Here is a 7,422-nt window from a genome sequence, read left to right as displayed (position 1 = left end):
GCCGCGGCCTGCTGGAGCTGGCGGGCGCGTATGAAGTGCAAGGTCCAGGGCATGACTGGCGTCGCGTCATGTGGTGAAACGCAACCTCCCGGAAGAGGTTCCAGCAGAGCTGGCCGTGCTGGTGTTTTATTTTGGGTTGGCTTCAGAACTGCTGGAAATTTTGAAGCCGCGCGGGGGAAAAAAACACCACAACTTGTTTTTCTGGTTTTTCTCTGGGCCTTCACATCTCTAGATGCCCCTGGGGGAGCCCCTGGTGCCCAGCGCCTGAGCGGGGTTGTGCCTGGCGTGGGGTGCGCGCCCAGCCGGGCCCCATCCAGCCACAGGCCCAGGGCGGCCCTGCAGCCGGGGCTGGGGAATTTGGTGGTGCGGCCGCGGTGCCGGGTCTCCAGAGCTGTGACGGGCCAGACCGCCTGGCTCCTTAGCTTGGTTTACCATATTTCCAGTTCCAAAAAACAGGACACCTGTCATGCGGAGGGGTACATGATTCACTCCTAGGCCACAATACCCTGTTTCTCCCGGGCTTGCAGCATCTCCCGGCTGCCCCGCCACTGTGAGCAAGGGCACTGGCCCCAGTGCCGCGGGCCAGAGCACGCAGCTCCCTGCTGCCCCAAAAGGCCCCCTCTCCCACTTCCCCCCTTGCTCATTGGAGGGGCAGGTCCATCCCCCTTGCCTCCCCAGCCCTCCCACAGCCTGGGTGACTGGACAGCTTCCCCCAGTGCCAGCAGGAGCCTGTCCCCCCTCTCACGCCCATCCCTATCACACATCCCAGCCATACGCATGCACATGCCCCTTCCCCTTCCCACCCGTCAGGACAGTCCCCAAGATGTGGCCCTCCAAACGCCCCACAGATTTATCTGCATGCTCCCACACCTCTGCCTGGCTGCATGCCGGTGACATGTGCGCGTGCCCTGCCTCCACGCACACTCCCCCCAGCCCTGAGCAGCTCCTTGCTAGGGCAGGCTGGGAAATAACTTTGAAGGTAAGCTGGCCAGGATCATGGATATTTAATCTTTTTTTTTTTTTAAATACACATACCGAGATCAGAGGAGCCAAAAAGAGGATATGTCTGGGAAAACCTGGACGTATGGCAGCCCTAGTCAGTGTGGCCCATAGCCTGAGGCTGGGCACCCCTGCTGCAGACAGTCCCTCAGCAGCTTACAACTTGAGTAATTCAAGCCACACAGAGCTCAGCTTTGGAGCAGGAGGCTGTGGTAGCTAGCAAAGCACTGTGCCTCTCTGAGAAAGGTCACCACAGTGTACAGAGCAATGGGAAGTGGGAAGATAGAAGGCAGGAGAGAGATGCATCTTTTAGACAGACGAAGATATATATAGACCACAAGCTTTTATGAGCTCCATGGCAAGGTATATTTTTGCAGCAGTAGGGCATTTTACAAATGTTACAGGAGTGTAGGTTGTAGCCATGTTGGTCTAAGGACATAGGCAGACAAGGTTATTTGGGTGAATCTGGTATCTTTTATTAGACCAACTTAAATAGTTGGGGAAAAATTAGCAAGCTTTTGGGTTTAAAAACCCTTCGTGAGGGGAAGCCTTCTGCAGTTGGTGTGTGCTCTTCCTGAAAGCTTGCTAAAAAATTGTTTTCAACTATTTAAGCTGGTCTAGTAAAAGATATCAGATTCACCCAAAGAAACTTGTCTGTCTTTTGCAAATGTTAGCATTTATACCTTCCAGGAGCTAATGGAACAGCAGTCATTTAAATATTACAGGTGACTTCTATTTTTCATACATATGTAGAAACAGGGAAGTGCTAACATTAAAAAGAAAATAAATCACAGTAGTCTGATTGATTTTGTCATATTTTCACAGTAGGTTGCCAAAATTAATCATTGTTCCCCTAAAGCCCTAAATCCTTTTCAGTGGATTTGTTGTGAGTTGGATTAAACAGAGACAGAGACAGCTATTGATTTATGAAAGATGTAAGAAATGCTGAAGTTTATGAAGCTATAGAAGCCTTCACCACACATGTACACTCATGCAAGGTACAGGGGATTTTGGTGGTTATTTCATAGATTTCATAGACATTAGGGCTGGAAGGGACTTTGGAAGATCATCGAGTCCAACCCCCCTGCCCCAGAGGCAGAAAGTCAGCTAGGGTCAAAGGATCCCAGCAAGATAAACGTCCAAATGTTTCTTAAAAGAGTCCAGAGTAGGTGCTTGTACCACCTCTGGGGAAAGTCTATTTCAGGCCATGGGGGCTCGGACAGTAAAGAAGTTTATCCTTACGTCCAGCCTGAAACGGTCATGGAGGAGTTTGTGACCATTTGACCTTGTCATCCCTTGGGGCACTCTGGTGAACAGGTGTTTCCCCAGATCCTGATGTACACCCCTTATATACTTATAGGCAGCCACTAAGTCCCTCCGAGCCTGCACTTTTCCAGGCTGAAGAGTCCCATGGCTCTCAGCCTCTCAACATAGGGCCTGTTCTCCTGCCCTCTGCATGGCTCTCCTCTGGACTCTCTGAAGCTTTTCCACATTCTTTTTTAAATTGTGGAGCCCAGAACTGGATACAGTACTCCAGCTGCAGCCTCAGCAAGGCCGAGTACAGTGGGAGGATGATATCCTGCGATTTGCTTGAGAAGCATCTATGGATGCAAGCCAGAGTTTTGCTCATTTTACCAGCTGCAACATCACATTGGTGGCTCATATTCATCTTGTGGGCAATCATGACCCCTGAGTCCCTTTTGGTCATGGTGCTAGCAAGCGCAGCACTGCTGAGCCTATAAGCGTGCTGCGGGACTTTTTTCTCAAAGTGGAGTTTTCATCCACCCATTTTCTGAGCCTGTTGAAGTCAGCCTTGATCACTAGCCTATCCTCAGGGGTGGACGTTTTACCACAAAGTTTGGTGACATTGGTGAACTTGGCCAGTCTGCTTATGATACCAATGTCTACATCATTGATAAAGATGTTAAAGAATACGGACCCAAGGACGGAGCCTTGGTGACCCCACTGATCACAGAGCACCACCGTGATTTACCACTGTTTATTACCACTCTCTGGGTCCGACCTCAGAGCCAATTCCCCAGTCATTGGACTGTGATATAGTCAAGGCTGCAATTTATCCATGGGGAGATTATGGGACACCAGATCGAAGGCTTTTTTAAAGTCCAAATATATGACATCAATCTTTTTTCCCTTGTCCATGTGATATGTCACCTGGTCATAGAAGGAGAGGAGATTGCTCAGGCAAGACCTACCCACAATTAACCTCTGCTGGCTGTCCCTCAGGATGTTGCCAACAGCCAGTTTGTCAAGAATGGTCTCTTGGATAATTTTTTCCAAGATCTTCCCCGGGATAGAGGTCAGGCTAATAGCCCTGAAGTTCCCTGGATCTACTTGCCTCCCTATCTTGAAGATAGGCACCACATCGGCCTTCTTCCAATCTTTGGGCATTCACCTAAGCGCCACGAGTTCTTGAAGGTCCATGCCAGGGGCTAAGCTATGATGCCTGCCAGCTCCTTAAGTACCCTGGGGTATAAACTGTTAGGGGCAGCTGACTTGAAGATGTCCAGCCTCTCAAGGTGTTCCTTCACATGGTCTACATTGATGTAGGGTAACAATTCTTCCTCACCCTGGCCTTCCCATACTGTATTGAGCAGGGCTGTCCCTTGGGGCTGGTGAAAAACTGATGCAAAATACCCATTAAGCAGGTTGGCTTTTTCCTGGATGTTGGTTGTCAGTTGTTCCATTTGGTTTAACAAGGATCCACTGTTACCCTTGCTTTTCTTCTGGCTCCTCACATATCTAAAAGGACTTTTTATTGTGTCTGATACATGTAGCCAGTTGGAGTTCAGTCGCAGCCTTGGCTTTCCTGGTTCACTCCATACAGGTCTGGCCCAGTGCAGAATACTCCTCCTTTGAGGTGATTCCAGTCTTCCATCCTTTATAGGTCTTTCTTTTTAGATGCAGGAGGTCCACAAGTTCCCTGCAGAACCAAGGATGCTGTTGTGCCCATTGGCTGCTTTTCCTCCGAGATGGGATAGACATTGCTTGTGCTTTCAGGATCGCTCCCTTGAGGAGCAACCACTCATCCTGAACTCCTCTCCCCTTCGAGTCATGATCTTTTAAGGTCTCACCAACAAGCCTCCTGAGCTTGTCAAAGTCAGCTTTCCTGAAGTCGAGGACTTCTGCATTGCTGACTGATTTGCTAGCTTTACAGTGGATATTGAAAGCTCATGGTCACTCTCACAGCTTCCCTTCGATCATTAGGTTACTGACTATATCATCCCCTGTTGCCAGTACCAGGTTGAGCAGTGCTTTGCCTCTTGTCGGCCCACAGACTTCTTGAGTCAGATAGAATTTGTCCACGTGCATGGGAAAGCTTTGTGACCATTCGGATTTGGCCAAGTGCTCTTCCCACGAGATGTCTGGGTGGTTGAAGTCTCCCAGGACAACCAAGCACCGGGAGCGTGCAGCCTCAGGCAGTTCCTTGGTGAGTTCCTGGTCGAGCTCTATTGCTGTGTGAAGGTGGGCAGGTCTGCATCAGAGAAGAAGGGCCAGGGAAGCTGGGAAGGCAGGCCACAAGGAAGTGTCAGGCCCACTTTGAATCCAAATGGGAAGTATAACCCTAAAGAAAGCCTAGTTTTCTAAAGCTGAGTACAGACTGAAAGAAGTTTGGATCTGTGAGCCTGAATGCTGACTTGCTCAAGTCCTTCTGCATTCAAAAAGTCTTCGTCCTGGCCAATCTCCAGCCCTCCAAGTCCCTGACTCCAGACTAAACTGCTATCACAGAGTGCCCCTCCAGGCACCCTCATAGCCACAACTCAAGTCTTCAGTCAAACTTAAAATACAAAACACAAGCATAAACCCACTGGTCTCCAACATGATTTCATACCCCACCTGGGTCTCTACGCGCTGTTAACCCCTTTCTAGGTTTTGCTTCCCTGCAGCAGTTCCTTCAGACTGGATTTCCTATCTGCCTTGGCTCAGGGCTGAGCTTATAGCCTATCTGGTCCCATGCACCCCCACTCCCCAGCTCTCCCTTTAGCCAGAGGTGGATTAAAGCATAGGCCCCTGGGGCCTGGGCTCAGGGGCCTCTACCAATCAGGGGCCCCCTGGGAGAGATGTGAGCCTGGCCCAGCGATGTGAGCAGCCCTGGGCAGCCAGGAAGGCTCACACCTTACCCCTCAGGCCTGCTGGGCAGGCCCAGACAGCTGCCCCTTGGCACTTTTACATGTGCTGCAAGGGTGGGGGATGGCACTTTATGAGTGCTGCAGCGTCTTATGTATCAGCATCCCAGCACTTAAAAGTGGTGGTGGTGGTGGTGCTTGAACTAAAGCTCATTCAATGAACTTATTTATTAATGCGCCGTGTATACATTTAACAGGTCTATTTATTAATGCTTTCTGATACATTTGCGTTTATAATGGGGTGTGGGGGGCCTCCAATTTTCTGTTTGCCCAGGACCTCAATAAATCTTAATCCACCACTGCCTTTAGCACAATGCCCTGCCCACTCTTTTCTGTTGCAGTTTGCACAAGGGAGCTGCTTCCTCTAACATAGCTGTCTTGAGCTCAGCTGTCCCCACCTCAGTGCAGCTCCAGTCTGCTGTTCTCCCCTCCTTAAGTGTCAGGGGCTTTGGTCCCATTACAATGTAGCGATCAGAAATGGGTGCCTTCCAGTGTGACCTCTTTACCTCAGTTTCCCTAGCAAACCCAGGTGATGTAAATGCAGCCCAAAGGGAAAGGAGCGTAAAGATGATGTCATGTCCTTTTTGCAGTGTCATGCGGGGGCAGGGGGTAGAGGGGGGAAGGCTATGGTCCCCGGGTGCAGGCCTGGCAGGGGCACTGGCTGGGCGGCCGGGCCATAGGCGGATTAATGCATGGGCAAACTGGGCACACGTGGCCGGGGCCTATTCCAATTTGGGGCCCCGGGATCCTGACCAGCAGGGAAGTGAAAGCCACAGTTTAAACTTGGTGCCCCTTTTTGGCACCAAATTTAAAACTGTGGCTTTCACGTTTGCTTCCCTGGAAACTGGAAGCAGGGCCCCCTCCTTCACCAATGGGGCTGGGGAGCAGGGGTGAGGTCTTGCCTGAAGAGCTGTGCCTGCAGGCCGGGTGGCGCCATGTCTGGTGGGGAGGGGGCCGAGCCGGGCTGGGAGAGTCATGCCCTACCTGGAAGGCGGGCGGGGGCACGGTTGGGGCTGGGGGGGCAGTGAGACCACACCGGTTTTGCTGCTGTGCTCTGCCAGTGCTTTTGCTACCCATCCCCCCCCCCGCTGGGTCTGCCATCGGGTGCTGGGGGACCCCCTGCCCCTCTCTGCGATGAGGGGGGTATGCCACTGCCTTTGTGCTTTCTGGATCCTGTGCAATTATAGGGCTGAAATATTCCCCCAGCTGCTCCACTTTCTGCAAGCTTGTCTCAGGTTTTCTGGGATGCATTTCAGCTCAGAACTCCCCAGAAATAGGGAAGAACAGTTCAACATTAGGGCGAGACTCTGACAAGTTTCCTGGCCTCCTGCAGATTTCCTGTATAATTGGACCAACTTGCTTTAGGCTCGTCTTCACAGATTAGCTAGCATGTAACAATTTACAATGCATTAGCCAAGAGTGACTTTAGGTAAGGACTAAGAACCTTATGCTTGCTTTAAGGTAGGTAGTAGTGTACTACCTACTTTATCATGGAGTAACTTCCACATCTAGACAACCCCTAACTAAGACTGTAGTCATGAGCTCACCCTTCCTGCCCCCAATCCCTCCCCAGCACATAGTCTACATGGAGACTTGTAAAGGGGCCAATGTAGAGCTTGTTCAGTCAGCCCTATGCTGTTCATGAGCCAGAAAATGTTCCTCTGGCCTCTTGTACCTCCTGCACTCTTTGTATACTGCCAATGGCTAGCTCAGCATCTTGAAGTTGTCACTGATGTATTTACCGTCTGTTCAGTGGATGAAGTGTCTTCTGCATATTTCAGCTAAAATATAAAAAGATATTATGCTCTGACTCTTTCTTTTGGTTTCTAGAATGAATACAGGAGAGACTTGAATGGGAAGAAATAGAATCACAGTGAAACCTTTTAAGACTTACCCCTGGGAACTGGGGATACTCATTATCTTTGCAAGTTAGGTTGCTTCTATTACACACCTAAAATATGAATTGAAGTACTCAGGGATGACTTGTATTTTTTGCCTGTATGAGATTAGAGGTGGCTTTCGGTTCAGTTCCTAGCACATAGATGTCCCAGGAAATCAGCATTCTCTGTAGAGGTCAAGGATTGGGTGAGTCTAAACTCCACCTTGTTCCTCCATTTATTGGGGCACATCCTAGATCTATAGGTTGCACTCTGCCAGTACTGTACTACCCTCTTTCACATTCTTTTAATTTTGGCTTGAAAAACTGGTTTGGCTTTCAAATCTGCCAAGCTTTCTCCAGAGACAATGGAGACAGACTATTCTGTAGTCTAGGGAAAGT

This window comes from Crocodylus porosus, unplaced genomic scaffold, assembly GCF_001723895.1.
Source record: "Crocodylus porosus isolate Cpor-Errol unplaced genomic scaffold, CroPor_comp1, whole genome shotgun sequence".
NCBI classification, from domain to species: Eukaryota; Metazoa; Chordata; order Crocodylia; family Crocodylidae; genus Crocodylus; species Crocodylus porosus.
This window is presented reverse-complemented; position numbering follows the sequence as displayed.